Source organism: Triticum aestivum, chromosome 4D (genome assembly GCF_018294505.1).
Source record: "Triticum aestivum cultivar Chinese Spring chromosome 4D, IWGSC CS RefSeq v2.1, whole genome shotgun sequence".
Lineage (NCBI taxonomy): Eukaryota > Viridiplantae > Streptophyta > Magnoliopsida > Poales > Poaceae > Triticum > Triticum aestivum.
The window spans coordinates 159,895,830-159,916,889 of record NC_057805.1 but is presented as its reverse complement, the minus strand read 5'-3'; the positions used below and the strand labels follow the sequence as shown (position 1 = coordinate 159,916,889).

Genomic DNA, 21,060 nt, shown 5'->3' with positions numbered 1-21,060 from the left:
ATTGAAAAAACTCCCGTAAAAATTGGCAAGATTACTCAAGTCAATAAGAACAAGGGTGCAACTTCTAATAATAACAAAGAAGATCTTAAAATGATTAATATTCACCTCGACTTTGTTGAAATTGTAAACCCTACTTGCAAGAACGAATTCTTCAATCCTATTCCTAGAAGTATTATTATAAAAAATATGCATGCTAATTCTTTGAAGAATTACGATTGTGTGTTTGAGGAACTAGAAACTAAAGATGATAATACTTGAATCTATGTATTATGAAAAGCTAGGGCATAAAACGATAGCGCTTGTTGGGAGGCAACCCAATGAATAAAATTTATTTTTGTCTTTTTCTTTCTACTTTTGAGTGTTTGCAAAATTATGCTACTGTTATGATTGTGTTTTTATGTTTTATTTACTTTTTTTGCTAAGTAAAGCCTTTGGGATTATGTTTGGTGATAGTTGATTTGATCTTGTTGGAAAACAGGAACTTTTGCATCCATTAAATAATTCTTACAAATCACAGAAGCAACGAAAAATTCTGATTTTTTTACAAAAGATTGATATACAAATTTTCTATGTTGTCCTAATTTTTCAGAATTTTTGGAGTTACGGAAGTATGGTCGAAGTCCAGATTTGTACAGACTTTTCTATTTTTGACAGATTGTGTTTTTGTTGCGTTGTGTGCTTATTTTGATGAATCTATGGATTGTATCGGGGGGTATAATCCATGGTAAAGTTGGAATACAATAGATATAATGCAATAATAAAATATGAATGGGTTTGCAACAATACTTAGAGTGGTGATTTGCTTTATTATACTAATGGATCTCACGATGGTTTTGTTAAGTTTTGTGTGATTGAAGTTTTCAAGTTTTGGGTGAGATCACGATGAATGAAGGAACAAGGAATAAAAAGAGTCTAAGCTTGGGGGTGCCCCATAGCACCCCAAGTTAATATTCAAGGAGAACCAAGCAACTAAGCTTGGGGATGCCCCGGAAGGAATTCCTTTCTTCTAACGACCATCGGTATTTTACCTGGAGCTATATTTTTATTTGTCACATATCATGAGTTTTGCTTGGAGCGTCTTGTAATATATGAGTCTTTGCTTGTTTTACTTTTTAGTTTGTGTCATCTATCCTTGCAGGACACACCTATTTGAGAGAGCTAAAATTATGCTATGATTTGTTAGAATTGCTCTATATGCTTCACTTGACAAAAATTGAGCTATGGAATTGCTCTAGTGGTTCACTTATATCTTTTTGAGCACGGTGTGCTTTAATATTTTTGAAAAATCTCTCATAATTCACATATATTACTTTTGAGAGATGAAAATTCTTATGCTCATGTTCTTCACTTAAATTTGTTTAAGCTTATCAAAAGGAATTGCAACATATGAAATTAGTCCTAGAGTGATAGATATTCAAGAGGGATATAATAAACTTTCATGAAGTTCACTGGAAAAAATAAACTTGATTCCTTGTAATTGTTTTGAGATATGATGATAGTGATATGTGAGTCATGCTGGTGAGTAATTATGCTTTAGTAGGAATATTGGTGTTAAGGTTTGTGATTCCCTATGCAAGCACAAAATTCAATAGTTATGCAATGAAATTACATCCTACTTATGTTGCATTATTCGGTGTTAGTTATGCTTAATGCTCGCTTGTGTGAATTTTTCTTTCTTGATTGGATGCTTCTCAATCTATTTGCTAACCTTCATTTGTACTAAGTAGAAATACTAATTGTGCATTCAAAATCCTTAAAACCAGTTTTGTCGTATGAGTCCCCCATATATACCTATATGGGCATTTCCGTGCCGTTCTAAGCAAATTTGTATGTGCCATCTTTAATCTTTCCCTAATAATAAAGCGGCTATTGCTTGTGCCCGTTCACCGTCGCGGCCATTTTACAAGGAAGTCCCTATAGCTTTTAATAATTGAACCCACGGTTCCTTTTTTAGTGGTTATGAGAAAACGCTTCATTTTTGCATAAAACTCCTCTATTTAAACCAATCCTCCGCCTCCTCCCCTGCTGTCGCAATCGCCCGCAGAACCCCATCCAACCCATCGCTCGCTCGCCAAGATCCAAGGCAGCCGCGACGGCTGGGAGACTGGGAGGACGCGCGCGGGAGGAGATCCAAGGAGGCCGAGGAAGGCCCCGGCGGCGCCACTGGCCTAGAAGCCCGTGGCCGGTGACGATAACAGAGAGGGCGTCGCCAGCTCGGACACCCCGCTCGCCTTACCCGAGGGCGACCAGTACGACGAGGTGGCGGCGGGGAGGACGAGGCCATGGCCAGCGCACAGGACAAGGTGAGCTACCGGGCCGCGAAATCTGCACCCTCCCGCCTCCCTCCGCCAATTCGGCTCACTTTGATTTCAATTTATTGCTGCTCATTGACGTGTTCTCCTTCCCCTCTGCTTCCGCGTAGTGGGCGCAACAGGAGCAGGCCAGCCCGCCATGGCAGTGGATCGGGGGCGACGGCGGCTACTCCTTGGTTAAACTGCATCTTTTTGTGGCGCTTGGGTACATTCCCGAATCAACTACAAAATCCCTCACTACGCCCATGCCCAGGTAATGGCCCCTGCCTCACTACACCATCCACACCCACATGCTAGGATAGTTCCCTCTTCCCTAGGGCAGCAATTGTTGGCCTCACTGAGTAGAAGGTGGTTCTGTAAGAGAGGGAGCAGCACATGGGTGTTCTAAAGAGATGCTACTCGGTAGAGCATGCACCAATGCCATGAAAGGGGAAGAATACGAGTTCTTGCATATAACATGTTTGATGAAATGCTGGCACCACAAATTGAACTCATTTCCAAGCTATGCTTTATGAGAGGCTATAGATTGTTATATTATTTTGTCCAGTCCATGATGTAAGATTCTTTCATTTGTGATTCTTACAACAATGGTTATTATCTGAAAGCATGGTTGTGCGTGGTTCTTGTTGTTGGACATGTGGTATGGATTTTCTTCCGCCTGCCTGATGTGGTGATGATTTGTTGTGCCTATTGTTTGCAGAGATTAGCCAATATTTCGGAGATGTGGTGGCTCAACTAATTGGAGACAGAACAAGATGAAGAAGGAAAGTACGGCCACATCAGGGCGACCTGGGAGCAAGAGATGATCACCATAATCTAGGTGCTAAAGGCCTAGTGAATTATAACATGGTTTTTTTATAGAAAGGCAACTAAAACTTTTTACTTTCTTGGTCTAATGTAGTTTTCCTATGCTTATAGTCTCTTTCCTGTATAGAGAGACCAAGTTGAGTAGGCCATCAGTGTTGTCTTTATGGTGAAATTAGTTAAATGATCATAAGCTCCAATTTTTTTGTACAATTCTTATGTGGATCCAGGCTGTGAAACCTTCCGATATCGCCCCAAGAAGCTTACACATCTGCTGATGTCATAGGTGTTTTCTGTTTTTGTTGTTGTTGCTACAGGATGCTCATGGCGTAGCTTACCGAAAAAGGCTTTTGCCCCGCTTTATAACTAAAGCAAACCGCCGAGAGCACACATACACGGACTAGTCCAGGACACACACACCTGAGTCACACAACAAGAGGTACATAGGTTCTGCTGAGGGCACAGCTCAACAAGCCCCAAAAAACAACATAAAAAAGAATATGCTGAAGCCGGTGGACATGCCAGGCGTCTAATCTGGCTCCGGAGGAGGGGGGGGGGGGGGGGGGGGGGGCGGGGTGGCGACAGACGGACGGCCATCGAGCGAAGGTTGGCGATGAAGGCGGAGATGGCGTCCCAGTCCCAAGGACGGCTAAGCGGCCAACAAAGCTGCAAGTAACCAGAAAGTTTGAAGAGAGCGTCAGTAGCCCGTCGAAGAGGGATGCGCTGAATCACAAGCTTATTGCGAATCGTCCAGAGGGTCCACGCGAGTGCCCCAATCTCAAGCCACCTAATGTGGCGAGAGGGCATGGGGGAGTTCTGGAGATCGGCGAAGAGGTCGGGGAAGTTGGTGTGGCACCAATCACCTCCCACAACCTCTCTAAAGCAGCTCCACACGAATTGAGCAGACACGCAGGATAAGAAGATGTGGTTCGAATCTTCTTTGGCCTCCAGCAGGCAAAATCTTCTGTTGATTACAATGCCAAAAACTCCAGCAGGCCACGAGACTCCTAAGTCGTTGGTGCCTGTCTCCGTTGCTGCCGACGCCCTGCGTCCGGCTGGCCGCCAAGGAATCCGCCAACCCGTCCCAATTTAGTGTCCCAAATCATGAGCTCCTCGAAGGTGAGCAGTTGGCCGAGCCTCGCCATGTAGCACACGGTATTAGTAGTGGAGATGTTGACATTGTCGATGCGGTCGAAGGTGCGGACGGACTCGGGCAACTACGCCTGCTGGTCGAGGTGTGGAGCATAGGGCATGAGCACCAGCATGATGGTGTGCGCTAGCTCATCGAACTCAGCGGCCCGCTGACATCTGTGTTGATGGCTAGCGGCAGAAGGACTTGTCGCCCGGCGGCCGCAAGCTTAGGGGGGTGGAGCAGGGCGTCGAGATCAAGGCCTGCTGGCGCCTATGACATCGTCACTGACTCAGACCACAAGAGTCCTGCTGTGTTCGGCGTCGCACCCTCCACATCCTGCAATGGCGATCACGATGCCTCTGCAGAACAATGTGCCGACGCCTGTCACTGCCCTGCGTCCTGCTCCATGCTGTGCCCAGTGCTACCACCTGCTCTATGTTGTGCCCTCGATAGGCACCATCCTTGGATGCCATCTCTTCCAACCTCCTCTTCCCTTCCGGATTGATACCAGCGCCCATCTTCAAAAAAGATTTGTACCCTTCCAAACTGATATCAATTACATACTCAAGGCAGTTCTAGGTGTCTGCAAGTTTGTGATCTGCAAGTATTATAGTCAAAAGGATTTCAATTATGATAGGCCGTAGCTTCACTCTACATCCTCAGGTCAGTTCTAGATGTCTGCAAGTTTGTGATTTGCAAGTATTATATTAAAAAGGATTTCAATTATGATAGTCCGTAGCTTTACTAATCCCACTGTTATACTACTATGTGTGTCCACTGAGGCATGTGTCTTGAAATTATGATAGGCTGTAGCTAGATCAGATGATGCAGTTTTGCCGTGTGAATACCCGTAAAGCGAAACAGAAGCATCTCACATGCGCATCTACTTGCTTTTTTTAGTTGCCATAGCTGGATCATTAGCTTGAACGCAAAGCCATCTGGCCTATTCTCTGCCCCCATGATATCCTTTCTTAATTTGGTAGGAGTAGATTGGTAGATCAAGTTTTTACCAGATGACAACACCACATGTGTAGTTGCTAACTATGTTTATATCGCAAAAATACTATGGTTTCAAGCATCTACCTGTCTTATTCTCAAGGAAAGACCAAGACTATCATTTGATTTAAAGTTGTCAGATTCATCATATAGTATTTAAGATTGGCAGATTAAATTTCCCCGGTGCTGCCGCTGGGGCATACTGCTGTTCGCCTCTCCGGTCCGCCGGTGCCTCCCGCTCGGGCGGTGTCCCGGTCTGACGGGGATGCACTGCGTGTGTCCAAGCTGCTGGCCACGTCGCCTCGCGGCCGCTGCCCGACCCGAGGGAGCCGCTGGTTGTGCGCATCTGGGGGAGCGCCCGAGCAGCTCGGGTTCGAGCTGACGGCTGCGTGGGCGCCCAAGGGAGCAGCTACCCAGTGCAGCGGCATCAGCTAGCAACCTCTGTATTCAGTGATGCAGAATTCTGGAGGCAACAACATGTATATACTGTGCATGAATGCTTTCATTTGGAAGCTCATATGGTCAATTTTGTTCCTTTTTTCATTTTTGTTCTTTCATTTGAAAGCTCATATGGTCAATTTTGGAGGCAACTACATGTATATACTGTTGATGTTACATGTAAAAAAATTATGGCAAGCAACACAAGTTTCTTTGTTTGTAAATTAAGCAGTCTGGTAGATTTGGGAGGGAGGAACAGGGTACTGAACTTGATAATTTCACCTTTCTATTCTGCATTGCAGATTTGAAAGAATATTATGTTATGTAAGAACATGGCAGCACAACGGAAGATATATTTATGGTAGATCTATGTTTATTTGTGAATTGATATCCTTCCAAACACAACCAGTCTATATATGTGCTGTTTTCATTTTATTTGTAAGCTCATAAAATAGTTACACTAAAAATGCCATGTAAGTTATCCTAAATGGAATAAAGCTTATGGTGATAGCTTTTGTTGATAGCACGTCTCCTTTCCAGCATTCTGTCAGTTTGTTCGAAAATACAACTGGGCTTCCCTTATTAGCACATGAGTTCATGATTTTGAGAAGTTGTCCTGCAGATTTAGGGGCATAGGGTTATGCTTTTGAGGGTTCAGATTGGAGTCTTGTTTCCATTTAAATTTGACGTGTAGGTGGAGGCTTTATTTTGGTGCAGGTGAACATTTGATTTGGGGAAGCTCGGTAGTTGCAGTTACATTCCAGACTTGAAGACTTGCCAGCTACACCATCTAAAAACCGGCTGCTAATCTAGGTACATTGCTACTTGGCCTTGCCCTCATTTGAAGCTTTCTTGGATCAACTCTTCGAAACCACAAAACAAGTGCTCTCGTATTTTGAGGTCCTACTTGCAGATTGTTCATCTTTTGATCAATACCGTTGCATTATTTTGCACTCTATCTGCCAATTTGGTTGCACAGTGCTCGTGTCTTTTACATTAATGTAAGTGTGGGTTTGGTTGCACAATGTTGTCTGCAAGGTATAGCTTATAGTATATTAATACACACAAGTCTGATATGGCCTATGGGCAAATTGTGCAGACAGACTACTGTCCTTAAGAGCAACTCTAGCCGACCCCGCAAAATCTCGACCCGCAAAACACGTTTGTAGTTTTACGAACATCTTGTTTGCGGGTCGAAAACTAGCGCGGCCGAACAAAAACCGTATCATCATGTACTACATAGATTTTACATGATCAAACACTACAAACACCAACGGGGCCGCCACCCTTGAGTCTAAAAGTTCCGACGCCATCAACCACATTGGAACCAAGGCTTGGGAGGCGCGTCCATGGTGGCATGCAGATCTTTGTGAAGGCAAAGGGCCTGCAAGGCGTAGGAACCAGAAAACAAGACAACAACGAGGCTCCTTGCCGAGGATGCCCACGAGGCCCCGGAAAGACACTTGCCGAGGGCGCCCACAAGGCTCCGGCAAGACCCTTGCCGGGAATATCAACAAGACCGTGGCAAGGCCTTGCCACCCCATCGCCGCCCAAGCTCAGCGGCCAACCCACAACTAACCAGGTACCCACGTGGCAGTACGTGGCTCCTAAGCCAACTAGTCAAGCAACTACGTGGTGGCATGCAGATCTTCGTGAGGACCCTGCCACTGTGGCAGCCCCTTTGACTATAAAAGGAGGCCCGTGGCAAACTGAGAGAGGATTCAGACTTTTTGGACCCTGCATGCTTTGTAGCTAGTCCAAGAACACCAGATAAACACAAGCCAGTAGGAGTAGGGTATTACGCATCACTTGCGGCCGGAACCTGGATAAATCTCCCGTGTTGATCTCTTAAACCCGCTCTTTCCACAGCCCCGTGCCCGCTGACCGTAGAAGGGATTCCCCGTGATCCCATAGGTGTCATTTGCACCGACATCTTTGGTGCATCCGGCAAATTAAAGAGCGCTGGTTCGATGTTTGCCAGGGCGGTCCAAATTGGTTTTGAGCCCCAGCTGCATAGAAATATGGAAGCCTATATGGAAGATATAGTGGTCAAAACCAATAACAGGGCCACGCTCGTACAAGATCTAGAAGAAACATTTGCAAATCTACGCAAGATCAACCTCAAGCTCAACCCAGAGAAGTGTGTGTTCGGTGTCCCGTCCGGCAAACTTCTTGGGTTCTTTGTGTCTCAACACGGAATCGAAGCAAATCCTGACAAGATCAAGGCCATTGAGCAGATTGAGGCGCCGAAATTAGTCAGGGACGTCCGTAGGCTTGCCAGTTGCGTTGCCGCCCTGAGTAGGTTCATCTCCAAATCCGCTGAGCGCGCCCTCCCCTTTTTCAAAGTTTTGAAAAAGGCAGGTCTAGTAAAATGGACTCCGGAGGCAGAGGCAGCGCTTCAAGATTTGAAGAGGTACCTTTCCTCCACGTCGATACTAGTCGCGCCTGAACCACAAGAGCCGTTGCTGGTATACTTAGCGGCAATGAATCAAGTGGTCAGTGCTGCGCTAGTGGCACAAAGGGAACTCGAGGGAGAAGCGGCAGTAGCAGCGGAGCCGTCAGATGATGGGCCGGGGCCCTCCCCGGCGGGGCTTGACGCCGGCAAGGCGCAACCCCCGGCAAGGCCCGGTCCCGGTGAGGCAAAGTCTGCGCAGATGGGCGAAGTCAAACAGAAGAACAAGATGGTGCGGCACCCAGTTTATTTTGTCAGTTCCCTCTTGCAGGGGGCTAGGTGAAGGTATTCTGGTATGCAGAAGCTACTTTTAGGCCTCCTCATGGCCTCGAGAAAGGTGCGCCACTATTTCCAAGCACATGAGATCACCGTTGTCACCCGCCTCCCGTTGCAACAAATCTTGCACAACCCAGATGCAACTGGGAGGATTGTGGAATGGTCATTGGAGTTGTCGAGCTTTGGCCTCAAGTTTGAAAGTACTTCAACGATCAAGAGCCGAGCCTTGGCAGAGTTCATAGCAGAATGGACCGCAACGACCGACGAAGAAGTTCAAGAGACCACCCTTCCCGCCAAGGAAACGTTCTGCGATTGGATTATGTACTTTGATGGAGCTTTCTCTTGCAAGGTGCTAGTGCCGGCGTACTACTCGTCGCGCACACCGGAGAGCACCTCAAGTACGTTGTCCAGATGCACTTTCCCCGGGAAAAATCAACGAACAACACGGCGGAGTACGAGGGATTGCTTGCCGGTCTCAGGATGGCGGCAGACCTTGGGATCAGGAAGCTCATTGTCAGGGGTGATTCACAGCTCGTCGTCAAGCAAGTCAACAAGGATTACCAGAGCCAGTTGATGGAGATCTACGTGGATGAAGTGAGGAAGTTGGAAGAGCGTTTTGATGGATTGCAAGCAGAGCATGTCCCCTGAGCGGAGAACAACATTGCCGACGACCTGTCGAAGCGCGATGCCCTGAAGTTACCTATGGAACTAGGTACCTTTGTGCTTTAATTAACTCAACCATCCGACGAGCCATCAGCAGAACAGAACAAGCGAAGGAAGGCAGGCCCTGGCAAGTACTTTCCTGCTGAGCCCCCAGGAGCTGTCGGCAAGGACGTTGCCGGGTGTCCCAAGCCTGCGGGAGAGCAACAACCCCCGGCAGGGCCTCAGGCCCTGGTCATAGGAGCAGTTGCCCCTACGGCCGAAGATGTGCCTTTAGTCCTTGCCGTCGAGCCCTAGGCTCCGGCATGGGTGCAGTCCACCGTCCGTTTCCTCCAAACAGGGAGCTTCCTGAGGAACAAGAAGAAGCGGAGAAAGTAGCCAGTCGGTCCAGCATGTACCAGCTTGTGGATGGTGCCCTATACAGAAGGAGACCGAACGGTGTGAAGTTGAAGTGCATTCCTCGGGAAGACGGACTAAGGCTGTTGGTAGAAGTACACGGAGGCATGTGTGGCTCCCACATAGGGTCGAGAGACCTTGCCGGCAAAGCATTCCGGCAAGGCTTCTTTTGGCCCACCGCCCTCCAGGATGCAACTGCCCTAGTAACCAAGTGTGAAGCATGCCAGTTCCATTCAAAGAAGCTTCATCAACCAGCCCAAGCCCTTCAGACAATCCCTCTTTCCTGGGCATTTTCAGTCTGGGGGCTCGACATACTGGGCCCCTTTCCCCATGCTGTCGGGGGCTTTGAGTACTTGTACGTCGCGATCGACAAGTTCACAAAGTGGCCGGAAGTGGAACTAGTGAGAAAGGTGACAACACAGTCAGCCGTCAAGTTCTTCAAGGGGCTAGTCTGCCATTTTGGTGTGCCCAATAGTCATCACTGACAACGGCACACAGTTCATGAGCCGCACCTTCATGCAGTACATTCAAGACCTCGGCAGCAAGGTCTGTTTTGCTTCTGTTGCCCATCCCAGAAGTAACGGCCAGGCCGAAAGGGCGAATGCAGAAGTGCTGCGAAGCCTGAAGACTAGGACTTTTGACAAGCTGCACAAGTGCGGAAGGCACTGGGTTGATGAGTTGCCAACAGTTCTTTGGTCGATCAGAACGACGCCAAATCGAGCTACTGGCCAGACACCATTTGCCCTCGTTTACGGGGCAGAGGCAGTTCTCCCCACGGAACTCATATATGGGTCACCTCGAGTGCTCGCTTATGATGAGCTTGAGCAAGAGCTGTTGCACCAAGAGGATGCAACGCTCCTTGAGGAAGATCGTCTTTGGGCTGCTGTGCGAGCCGCTCGCTACCAGCAGGCCTTGCACCGCTATCATAGCCGCAAGGTTCATGCCCGAAGCCTTGAGGAAGGCGACCTTGTTCTTCGGTGGATTCAATCCGCCAAGAATTCAAACAAGTTGATGCCGAAGGGGAGGGCCCTTATCGAGTAATGCGAGTCACCAGGCCTGGTGCAGTCTGCTTGGAGACCGAAGATGGCATTCCAGTGAGCAACTCCTGGAATATTGAACATCTTCGCAAGTTTTACCCCTAAGGCGCGGTTGCCGGGAGCCCCGGCAACCCCCAGTTTGTACTAGCCTTGCCGACAGGGCATGTAACCCTATGTACAAAGCCAGGTGCAGACCCTGAGCATAAATAAATAAAGTGCTGGCGCCCTAGAATTAGCATGCATGCTAGGTTGAGTCTCTCTCTCTGTTAGGGTTGATAGTGCTTGGCGGCAACTAACCCCTATCATAGAGGTCGAGTGCGTGTTCTTCTTTCTCTTTCAGTCCTCTTCTTTGGATCGCAGGCTACACAGGCATTTCTGCTGAACCATTTGGAGAAAAGAAGATGGATCGACACCCTGATCCGGACAAGCCAAGGTTGCCGGGGGGCTGCAAGTTCAGATGAGTTTTCTCTCCCCTGCTATGCGTTTCCGTATGAAACTTGAACGTATGAAACCTCGCTCGTTCCTGCGCCACCGTGCTCCCTCCTCCCCATGCCCGAAATCCCTTTCAGGCCGGAGTCTGATTGTAGTTGCGGTGGAAGGGGAAACAAGCAAGGAGCCCGATCCTACTCTACCCCTGCTCCCCGCCAAGAGCGTGGGTTTAAGCGTGGTATAAGGCAGGAGAACGGCAAGGTTTGTTGCCGGGCGACATTGTTTGTTAAAAATAACAAGGACTCACTCCTTGGTGTGAGCCTCGCTCACGCACAAAAGGCCCCGGCAAACACCCTTTTTTCATTAATACGAAAATCAAACAAGCACAATTCGTATGGAATAAGAGCACGAGCAAGGGGTTACAAAGTCTAGAATTCAACAAGTGCCCGCAGGCTAAAAATCTAAAAAAAGATAAGATGCCCGTAATCCCTTTCTTGTCCCTCTCCTCACGAAGCAGACTAGGACAAACTGGAGGGCAAAAGAAGCGCCTAGGCGAGGTACTAGCAGCAAAAGACACCAAGAGAAGGCTGGTGATGACGGTGGCGGGGAAGAAGCCAAAAGATGAGGCAGCGGGCCGGCAATACGCGACGAAGGCGTCGGTGCCATCGTACTCCGAGTTGACGGCCCGCCACCCGCCTTCTTCATCTTCTCCGGCCCTCCAGCGCCAGCCGCCAGAAGCAGCGACCCCGAGAAGTTCAAGGAGCCGGCTCGAGGAACCACCACCAAGAACTACCCCGCCCCCGGCAGATCATCCTGCCGGGGAGAAGGCCAGGTGCAGGTGGTGCTGCTGCCGACGTCGCCTAGGGACAGGGCGTCCGACGCCTAGTCGGACCCGTCCACGTCGTCTTCCCTGCCGGTCCTCTCCCCGTCGCCGTCGCTCAAGGAGGAGTTCTCGTCGTCGGTCGAGCTCTCCGCGTAGCACCCTAGCCTGTGTCCCGAGCGCCCGAAGACCTTGACGGAGAGCAAGTTGCTCTCCACCAACTTGAAGTAGCGAACGTGCCCCTTCATCAAGTAGTGGGCTCGTGCGAAGGTTTTCCACCCCCAACGAAGGAGCATCACATGAGGGGCGGGGAACCCTGTGTTCACCCACATGTCGCCGTTGCAGCACCCTTCATGTGGAGCCTCAACCTCGATGGCTGGTCGATCTCCAGCACCCTCACGAACGCCTCGGGAAGGCGAAGGCGGCTATGTGGCGGCTCGCGCAGCTGCAGGGTGCACTCCAGCGTCGTGTCCGTGACGTGGCCGCTCGATGAAGTAGGAGGAGACGGTGGCGGAGATGGTGATGACGCGGGTGTCCCCCTTCCGCGCCCGCCTCGGCCTCGACCGCCTCTGCTTCGACCGCCTCACCGACCGCGGCCCTATCCGGCACCCCCACCTCGAGCGTGGCCTTCGCCTTGCGCAGCTGGCTCTTCCTTGACCGCCGCGGCTCTCTGGCGGGAGGAGGACCTGGTTGCCTCCGCGGAAGAACGGCCGCGCCCACGCCCTCTCGCCATGGCGGTGGATGGAGAATGAAGACGAAGGGGAGACGCAAGGAGATGCTCCTCGTCCGCCCCCTGAGTCCCCTATTTATAGCTGAGTGGGGGAGGCGAAAAGACTAGCTCTACGCCTCTGAGGAACCCGTTCAGGTCCGGCTCATTAAGCGGCAACGAGCAAGACCATCCACCGCCCTCCCCGCCCAATCAAAGGCACGTAAGTATCGGTCACCACACGCCTTCCCATATCCCGTGCGTCTGTCACCTACCCCACACGGTGCATGCGGCGTACGTGGCGCAAGGGGCGGGCGTAGTGGGAAACGGGGAACGACGGTTCCAAGGCAGAGAGAGTAAATGAGCAGCGGCCCTGCAGTTTTAAAGGGAAACGCAAGCCGCCTCTTTACTATTCACTGTGGGATGACGCGAGCATGCTGCGGTCATTTCACGCACGACCCCCACGTCATGCATTCAACGCAGATCATGGGAAAGCGCAACTGGCAGGGAGTTACTATGATAAAACTCCGCCCCGTGCGCCCGCGCACCGTTCTGGGCCTTGCCCAATAACGCCCCTCGCTTATATGTGGCCCAGGCCCGGGGGCTCCTGTCGGTGTACAAAAGTAGGGGTCCTTTTTGCACCCCTTTACTTGTGCGCGGGCAGTCGCAGCCACGCACCTGCAGCCGCGCTTGGCAGGACAGAAGGGGAAGCCAAGTCACAAGACTACCAAAGCCGTGCTCAAGACCAGAAGCATGAAGAGCATAGGGGCGAGGTGAAACTGCCCCGGCAAGGCTCTTGCCGGGGCCGTGACTTGCCCAACACCAATGGGGCTGCCACCCTTGAGTCTAAAAGTTCCGACGCCATCAACCACATTGGAAGCAAGGCTCGGGAGGCGGCTCCATGGTGGCATGCAGATCTTTGTGAAGACAAAGTGCCTGCAAGGCCTAGGTAGGAACCAGAAACCAAGACAACAGCGAGGCTCCTTATTGAGGATGCCCACGAGGCCCCGGCAAGACTCTTGCCGAGGGCGCCCACAAGGCCCCGACAAGACCCTTGCCGGGAATATCAGCAAGACCGCGGAAAGGCCTTGCCACCCCGTCACTGCCCAAGCTCAGCGGCCGACCCACCAACTAAGAAGGTACCCACGTGGCAGTACGTGGCTCCTAAGCCAACTAGTCAAGCACCTACGTGGTGGCATGCAGATCTTCGTGAAGACCCTGCCACCACACCAGCTCAGCAGCCTGCCAGCCTACATGGTGCTGCATGCCTAGTTGGCCTGGAAGCGTGGCGAAGCAAGGCGAAGCGGCGACGGACACGACGGGCCTTGTTGCCATCCCAGATAAAGTAAGAGGACACCTAAGTAGCGCATTTAATGCATTTTGTCCTACGGTGCCAGAGATAAACTCGACTACTGTACAACTTTACACCTCCTGTGTGCCACTGTGGCAGCCCCTTTGACTATAAAAGGAGGCCCGCGGCGTACTGAGAGAGGACTCGGACTTTTTGGACCCGGCACGCTTTGTGTCGGAGTAAATGGCCAAGGGTAGCCTAACCGACTGCCCCTGGCTCTTCCAAAAAATTATCAGGCCTTCGGGCCTTCAAGCATTTCAAGCATTGGGCCGCCTTCCCCGGTCGGCTATTTCTAAAGCCGACTTCCAGAAGGCGACCCAGCCTTAGCAACCTCCCCCCCAAGATAACCACGGGATGGCCGACTCTAGGAAGCCGGCCATAGAGGATGCCGACTTCCCAGAGCCGGCCATGAAGAACGCCGACTCCCCAGAGTCGGCCACGAAGAGCGCCGACTCCAAGGAGCCGGCCAAGACCGCACCCACCAAAACTACATCCACATAACGGTGACAAGACGGGGTGTGGCCACAGTGCGGCCCACTACCCCCGAAGCCCGAGGCAGGCATGGCCACAGGACGCCGTACGGGACGACCATCTCCCGTCCGGCTCGGCACTGTAGCCATGCTGGCCTCAACGTCACCCACGACAGACGCCAATACGGCCCACGGGCGGCGGGCCCCTTCAGCCAGAGAGAGGCGCAAAGGCGGCCCGGCCTCCCCTAGTCGGCCAAGGGCGTAGTCGGCTCCAGAAGCCGGCTACCCCCTCCCTCGAAGCATGTGCCACATTAAGGAGACAAGACGAGGTAAGGCTACAGTGAGAGCCCTCGAGGCGGCACACTGTAGCGACCGCTTACCTCGACGGAGCCCTCGTCATCAGGGGCGAGGCTACAGTAAGCAGCCGCCGACAAGACCCTAGGCGGTGGGGTCGGCCTGTCGACCAAGAGGCTGGCAGCCGGCGGGCCCCAACGGCCGGCGGAGAAGCCAGCGAGCATAGACACCGACGGCTGGGACCAGCGCCCAGCCGGATTACAATTGTACCCCCGGGGGGTAGGCCTATATAAACCCCCGGGACACCCATGCAAAGGGTTGGCTTCTTAGAGTTACACACACACCATAGAGAGAGGGAAGCAAGAGCTAGCCTTGTTCTTCTTCTCCCTTGATCCCAACAGCTCTAGGAGCAGTTGTAGCTACTCTTTCTGATCTAGTGATCATGCGGAGACCCCGCAGAGCAGGACTAGGGGTGTTATCTCCTCGGAGAGCCCCGAACCTGGGTAAGATTCGCCGGCGTGCATGTCTCCGCCTCATCCCGTTTTCGGGCACCGGCGACGTCTTACTGGCACCCACTATGATAAGCCACCCGTTGGCATATGTCGCACCTACCACCCGACATTTGGCGCCCACCGTGGGGCCAGGTGCCCCGTCGTCCGGAGACCTGTTCTGGACGGGAACCCTCTTCCTCCCCCGCAAGCGCAGCCAGCCTGCTGCGCCCAATGGCGTTTGCCTCGACGCGCTGCAAGGCGTCGACGACGCCTGCGCAGCGAGCTGCCTCGCCGATCTTCTCGGCGAGACTCGCATCTCCGACGAGCCTGCGTCCGACGCAGGCACGGACTACCCCGAGAGCCGCCTCGTCAGCCTCCTCGACCAGCTTCACGTCTCTAGCGAGCCTGCTGCAGATGTGGAGTCGGTTGGCTCCACCGACCCGATGCTCGTCTACTCCGACACGGCATCGCTCGATGCCTACCCCTCCGACGTGGTGGTCTTCGACGATCCTCTCCCTCGAGCTGACAGTGGCAGCAGCGCTGTCACCGAAGTGTTGGTCATCAGCCACGTCGCCAACTCGGGCGAGAACGCCCACGACGCCCTGCAAGCGGCGATGCACGACCTCTCCGTCCCCATCCCGGCCGACGCCGACGCCGAGACCCTGGAGGCACGTCGCCTCGCCTTCGTCGCGGAGGGCTAGAAGATAGCCTCCATGAGACGCCTCACCGAGGCCCACCAGCGCGAAGTCGACCGCGCCGCCTTCGGTACGCCGCCGCCTAGCCGCCCGAGCCGAGCCGGCTTCGTCCAGAAGCGCGGCGCGGCTATCGCTAGCATGCTGGGGGCAGATCGCCCTGTCTACGCCACCCCGCTCGAGAATCTGCGAGCCGCTCAGGCGGCCGCAGAAGAGCTCAATGGGCTGGGAGCCGATGAGCTCCCCTACATGACAAGACGGATCCAGCAGCTGATCGACGCGGCTGCAGAACGGCACGAAGCTGGCGCTCGTGCTGATAGTCATCCCCCGCGCCGGGAGCACGCCGCGACGTCCCGCTCGCAGACTGCGAGCGGCGCCCGCCAGAAGAAAGACAAGGAGCCGGCTGCCAGCCGCAGCCGGACTCGCATCACCATCGAGCGCGACGCGGAAGGCCGCCCTCGAGCGGTGGAACGCCAAGGAAATCTGCCTCCTCCCCCGCCTCGAAGAGAGAGACGTCTCACTCCGCCGCCTATCACGCACCCGACTCTTGGCGACCGACTAGGCCGTCGAGAAGGAGTCGGCGAGAACGACGCCCGCCACCGGATCGACCGCCTTGCTCGATCCCTGGCTCTAGAAGAAGAAGACGATGTCGGCCCGCCATGCTTCGGCCCCCGCATCCGCGACGAGCCCTTCCCCAAAGGGTTCTCGCTCCCCAGAGACACGCCCAAGTACAACGGCTCAGTGAAGCCGGAAGATTGGCTCATCGACTACTCCACTGCTGTCAGCATAGCCAACGGCAATCAGCGGGTAGCCGTGAAGTACGCCCCCCTTATGCTGCAAGGCACAACGCGCTCCTGGCTCAACAGCCTCAAGCCTTACAGCATCAACAGCTGGCTGGACTTCACGGAAGTCTTCGTCCGCAACTTCACCAGCACGTACAAGCAGCCTCCCAAGCCTCGCCAGCTCTCCCTGTGCGTCCAAGGACCCAATGAGTCGACCCGCGACTACCTCACGCGGTGGGCCGAGCTCCGCAACTCCTGCGAGGGGGTGCACGAGGTTCAGGCCATCGAGTACTTCACCGCCGGGTGCCGAGAGGGCACCCTCCTCAAGCACCGACTCCTCTGCGACGAGCCGGCTACCCTCGACGAGTTGCTGGTCATCGCGGACAAGTACGCCACGGCCGACTCCTCGATGAAGACCGAGCTCCGAGTGGACGCCTCTGGGAAGGTGATTGCTCCGGCTCCCAAGACGCCGGCTGGCGACTCCAATCGGCGCCCTTACCAGAACGATCACAAGCGCAAGGCCCCCATGCCGACTTCCACCAGTCGGCAGGTGGTCACAGTTGAAGATGAGCAGCCCGAAGAACGGCCCGCTCCCAAGAAGAAGGGTGGCAGGCCGGCTTGGCAGCCGGCTTTCTCCTACGAGCAGACTCTCGACGCCCCCTGCAAGTTCCACAGCGGCGCGAAGCTGTCCAACCACACGACCCAAAAATGCCACTGGCTCACACGCATCTCCAAGGGCGAAGGGTTGTTGCCGCCTCCGCCTCCCGGCCCGTCGCCTCCAGCCCCTCAGCAGTCGGCGGCTCGGCCGGCAGTCGGAGCCATCCAAGACGAATTCCCTGAAGAGCACGCCGCCTACGTCGTCTTCACCAGTCAAACCGACGACAAGCGTAGACGCGCCGTCAGCATCAAGAAGTCAATGCAGTCGCCTCTAGCGCCCCTGAGTTCATGCACTGATCAGAGAAGCCAATCAGCTGGAGCCAGGCCGACCACCCAGAGGTGATGCCATCCCCTGGCTCCTATGCACTGGTCTTGGATGTTACCCTCGCGACGGAGAGGCGAGCTGCCCGATTCTCCCGCGTCCTGATAGATGGCGGAAGCAGTATCAATATACTGTACCGCGATACCATGGAGAAGCTGAACATCAAGGCGAAGCAGCTTATGCCAAGCCGAACCGTGTTCCATGGTATCGTCCCCGGCTTGTCTTGCTCCCCAATCGGCAAGATTAAAATGGATGTTCTCTTCGGAGGAAAAGATCATTTTCGCCGAAAAGCGATCTGGTTCGAGGTAGTGGATTTGGAGAGCCCCTATCATGCTCTGCTTGGCCGACCTGCTCTGGCCAAGTTCATGGCTGTGCCCCACTACGCGTACCTGAAGATGAAGATGCCGAGCTCGAAGGGGATCATCACGGTAGCCGGTGATTACAAGAAGTTCATCGAGTGTGCCATGGCCAGTAGCCGGCTGGCTGAGTCCCTCGTAGTGGCAGAAGAGAAGAAGATGCTGGAGCGGGTTGTGGCCATGGCCAGCAAGCAGCCGGCCCTGTCCCCCAACCCCAAAGATTGTGATGCACAGGGCTCATTCCAGCCAGCCAAAGAGACGAAGAAGATACCTCTGGACCCGGAGAACCCGGAGAGGTTTGCCGTCATTGGGCAAACTTAGACAGTAAATAGGAAGGCGAGCTCGTCGACTTCCTCCGTGAGAATCGAGACATTTTTGCATGGTCCCCAAAGGACATGCCGGGTGTCCCGAAGGATTTCGCCGAGCACAAATTACATGTCCGAGCCGACGCGAAGCCGGTCAAACAGCCCCTCCGCCGACTGTCAGAAGAGAAGCGAAGAATCGTAGGAGAAGAGATAGCCCGGCTCCTTGCCGCTGGCTTTATCATGGAAGTGTTTTTTTTCCAGAGTGGCTTGCCAACCCAGTTCTGGTATTGAAGAAGAATAACAAGTGGCGTATGTGTATAGACTACACCAGCCTGAACAAGGCCTGCCCCAAGGATCCGTTTGCCTTGCCACGGATCGACCAAGTGATAGACTCCACAGCCGGATGCGAGCTGTTGAGTTTTTTGGATGCCTACTCAGGGTACCATCAGATCAAGTTGGACCCAGCTGACCGCCTGAAGATTGCCTTCATCACACCATTTGAAACTTTCTGCTACCTGACTATGACATTCGGCTTGAGAAATGCCGGTGCCACTTTTCAGCGTTGCATGCAGAAATGCCTCCTGAAACAACTCGGCAGAAATGCCCACGTCTATGTAGACGACATTGTGGTGAAGACAAAGAAGCGCGGCACCCTGCTGGAAGATCTCAAAGAAACATTCGCCAACTTGCGCCGATTCCAAATCAAGCTCAACCCCGAGAAGTGCGTGTTCGGAGTACCAGCCGGCCAGCTGCTAGGCTTCCTGGTCTCCGAACGCGGCATCGAGTGCAACCCTGTGAAGATCAAGGCCATCGAGAGGATGGAGATTCCCACCAAACTGCGAGATGTGCAGAAGTTCACCGGCTGCTTGGCCTCCCTGAATCGCTTTATCAGCCGACTGGGAGAGAAGGCTCTCCCCCTGTACCGACTAATGAAGAAGTCCACTCACTTCGAGTGGAATGACCAAGCCGACCAAGCCTTCCATGAGTTGAAGAAGATGCTGACCACTCCGCCTGTCCTGGCAGCGCCGACTGAGAAGGAGCCCATGCTCCTCTACATTGCCGCGACCAGCCGAGTAGTCAGTACTGTTGTTGTGGTCCAGCGCCCGGAAGAAGGCCGAGCCCAGCTAGTCCAGAGGCCGGTGTACTATCTAAGCGAAGTGCTATCCAGCTCAAAGCAGAACTACCCGCACTACCAGAAGATGTGCTATGGGGTATACTTCGCCGCCAAGAAACTGAAGCCCTACTTCCAAGAGCATCCCATCACGGTCGTATGCACCGCCCCGCTCGCCGAGATCATAGGCAGCCGGGATGCATCCGGCCGGGTGGCTAAATGGGCCATTGCACTGGCGCCCTACACGATCTTCTACCAACCCCGCACCGCCATCAAGTCCCAAGCATTGGCCGACTTCCTCGTCGACTGGGCCGAGAGCCAGTACCGACCGCCGGCTCCCGATTCTACCCATTGACGGATGCACTTTGACGGGTCCAAGATGCGCACCGGCTTGGGAGCCGGCATCGTCCTCACCTCTCCCAAAGGCGACAAGCTCAAGTACACGCTGCAGATCCACTTCGCCGCCTCCAACAACGTGGCCGAGTATGAGGCGCTCGTACATGGGCTCCGGCTAGCCAAAGAGCTCGGCATACGCCGGATCCTGTGTTACGGCGACTCAGACCTGGTGGTCCAGCAGTCGTCTGGCGATTGGGACGCCAAGGACGCGAACATGGCGAGCTATCGATTCCTCGTCCAGCAGATCAGCGGGTACTTCGAAGGGTGCGAGTTCCTTCACGTGCCAAGGGCCGACAACGACCAAGCAGATGCCCTAGCACGGATCGGCTCCACCCGACAAGCCATACCGACTGGCGTCTCCCTCCAGCGCCTCCTCAAGCCGTCCATCAAGCCGTCTCCAGAGTCGGACTCTATCTTCGTACCGCCTGCGCCAGATGCAGCCGGATCCGACTGGAGGAACCCCGCAGGCGGCACGGGGACTTCGACAACTGGCCCGGGGACTGCCGTAGTCGCACCCGACCCCGGGACCTCGGAACCCGGCCCGGGGACTGCGGCAGTCGGCCCGGGGACTGCAGCAACGCAAGAAGCAGTGGCCGATTCCAATTCCACGCCACCCAACCCACCCACCCGAGTCATGGTGGCTACACTAACAGAAGAAGAATTCACAGCTCCATCATGGGCCCAGCCCATCCTCAAGTTCCTAGTCAGCGGAGAGCTGCCGGCTGATGAGATCTCAGCAAGACTAGTGCAACGACGAGCCGGAGCATATGCAATAATCAACAGAGAGCTTGTGAAACGCAGCGTCACTGGAGTCTTCCAGCATTGTGTCGAGCCAGAAAAAGGAGTGGCAATCCTCAAAGATATCCACCAAGGCGAATGCGGCCACCACGCAGCCTCAAGATCACTTATGGCCAAGGCTTTCCGCCATGGTTTCTTTTGGCCGACTGCCTTGGAAGATGCCAAAGAGATAGTCAAGAGCTGCAGAGGATGCCAAGTTTTCAGTTCCAAGCAACGCCTGCCGGCTTCTGCACTCAAGACCATTCCCCTTACCTGGCCCTTTGCCGTCTGGGGACTGGACATGGTGGGCCCTTTCAAGACAGCCCGCGGCGGCTTGACACATCTACTTGTCGCCGTGGACAAGTTCACCAAGTGGATCGAAGCGAAGCCGATCAAGAAGCTGAACGGGCCGACTGCCGTAACATTCATCACCGACATCACTACTCGGTACGGCGTGCCGCACAGCATCATCACCGACAACGGCACGAACTTTGCCAAAGGAGCACTAGCACGTTTCTGCGCGACGCAGGGCATCCGACTGGACTTAGCGTCCGTTGCCCACCCGCAGTCAAACGGCCAGGTCGAGCGAGCAAATGGA

General features: G+C 53.7%; 1 long non-coding RNA gene across 1 annotated transcript; it reads left to right on the top strand.

Moving 5' to 3' along the window:
- Positions 1 to 2,019: 2,019 nt before the first annotated feature.
- Positions 2,020 to 3,401, top strand: LOC123097002 (uncharacterized). The gene is made up of 3 exons (XR_006446845.1): positions 2,020 to 2,303; positions 2,423 to 2,565; positions 3,013 to 3,401. It is a non-coding gene; the product is annotated as an uncharacterized lncRNA (long non-coding RNA).
- The last annotated feature ends 17,659 nt before the right edge of the window (positions 3,402 to 21,060 follow it).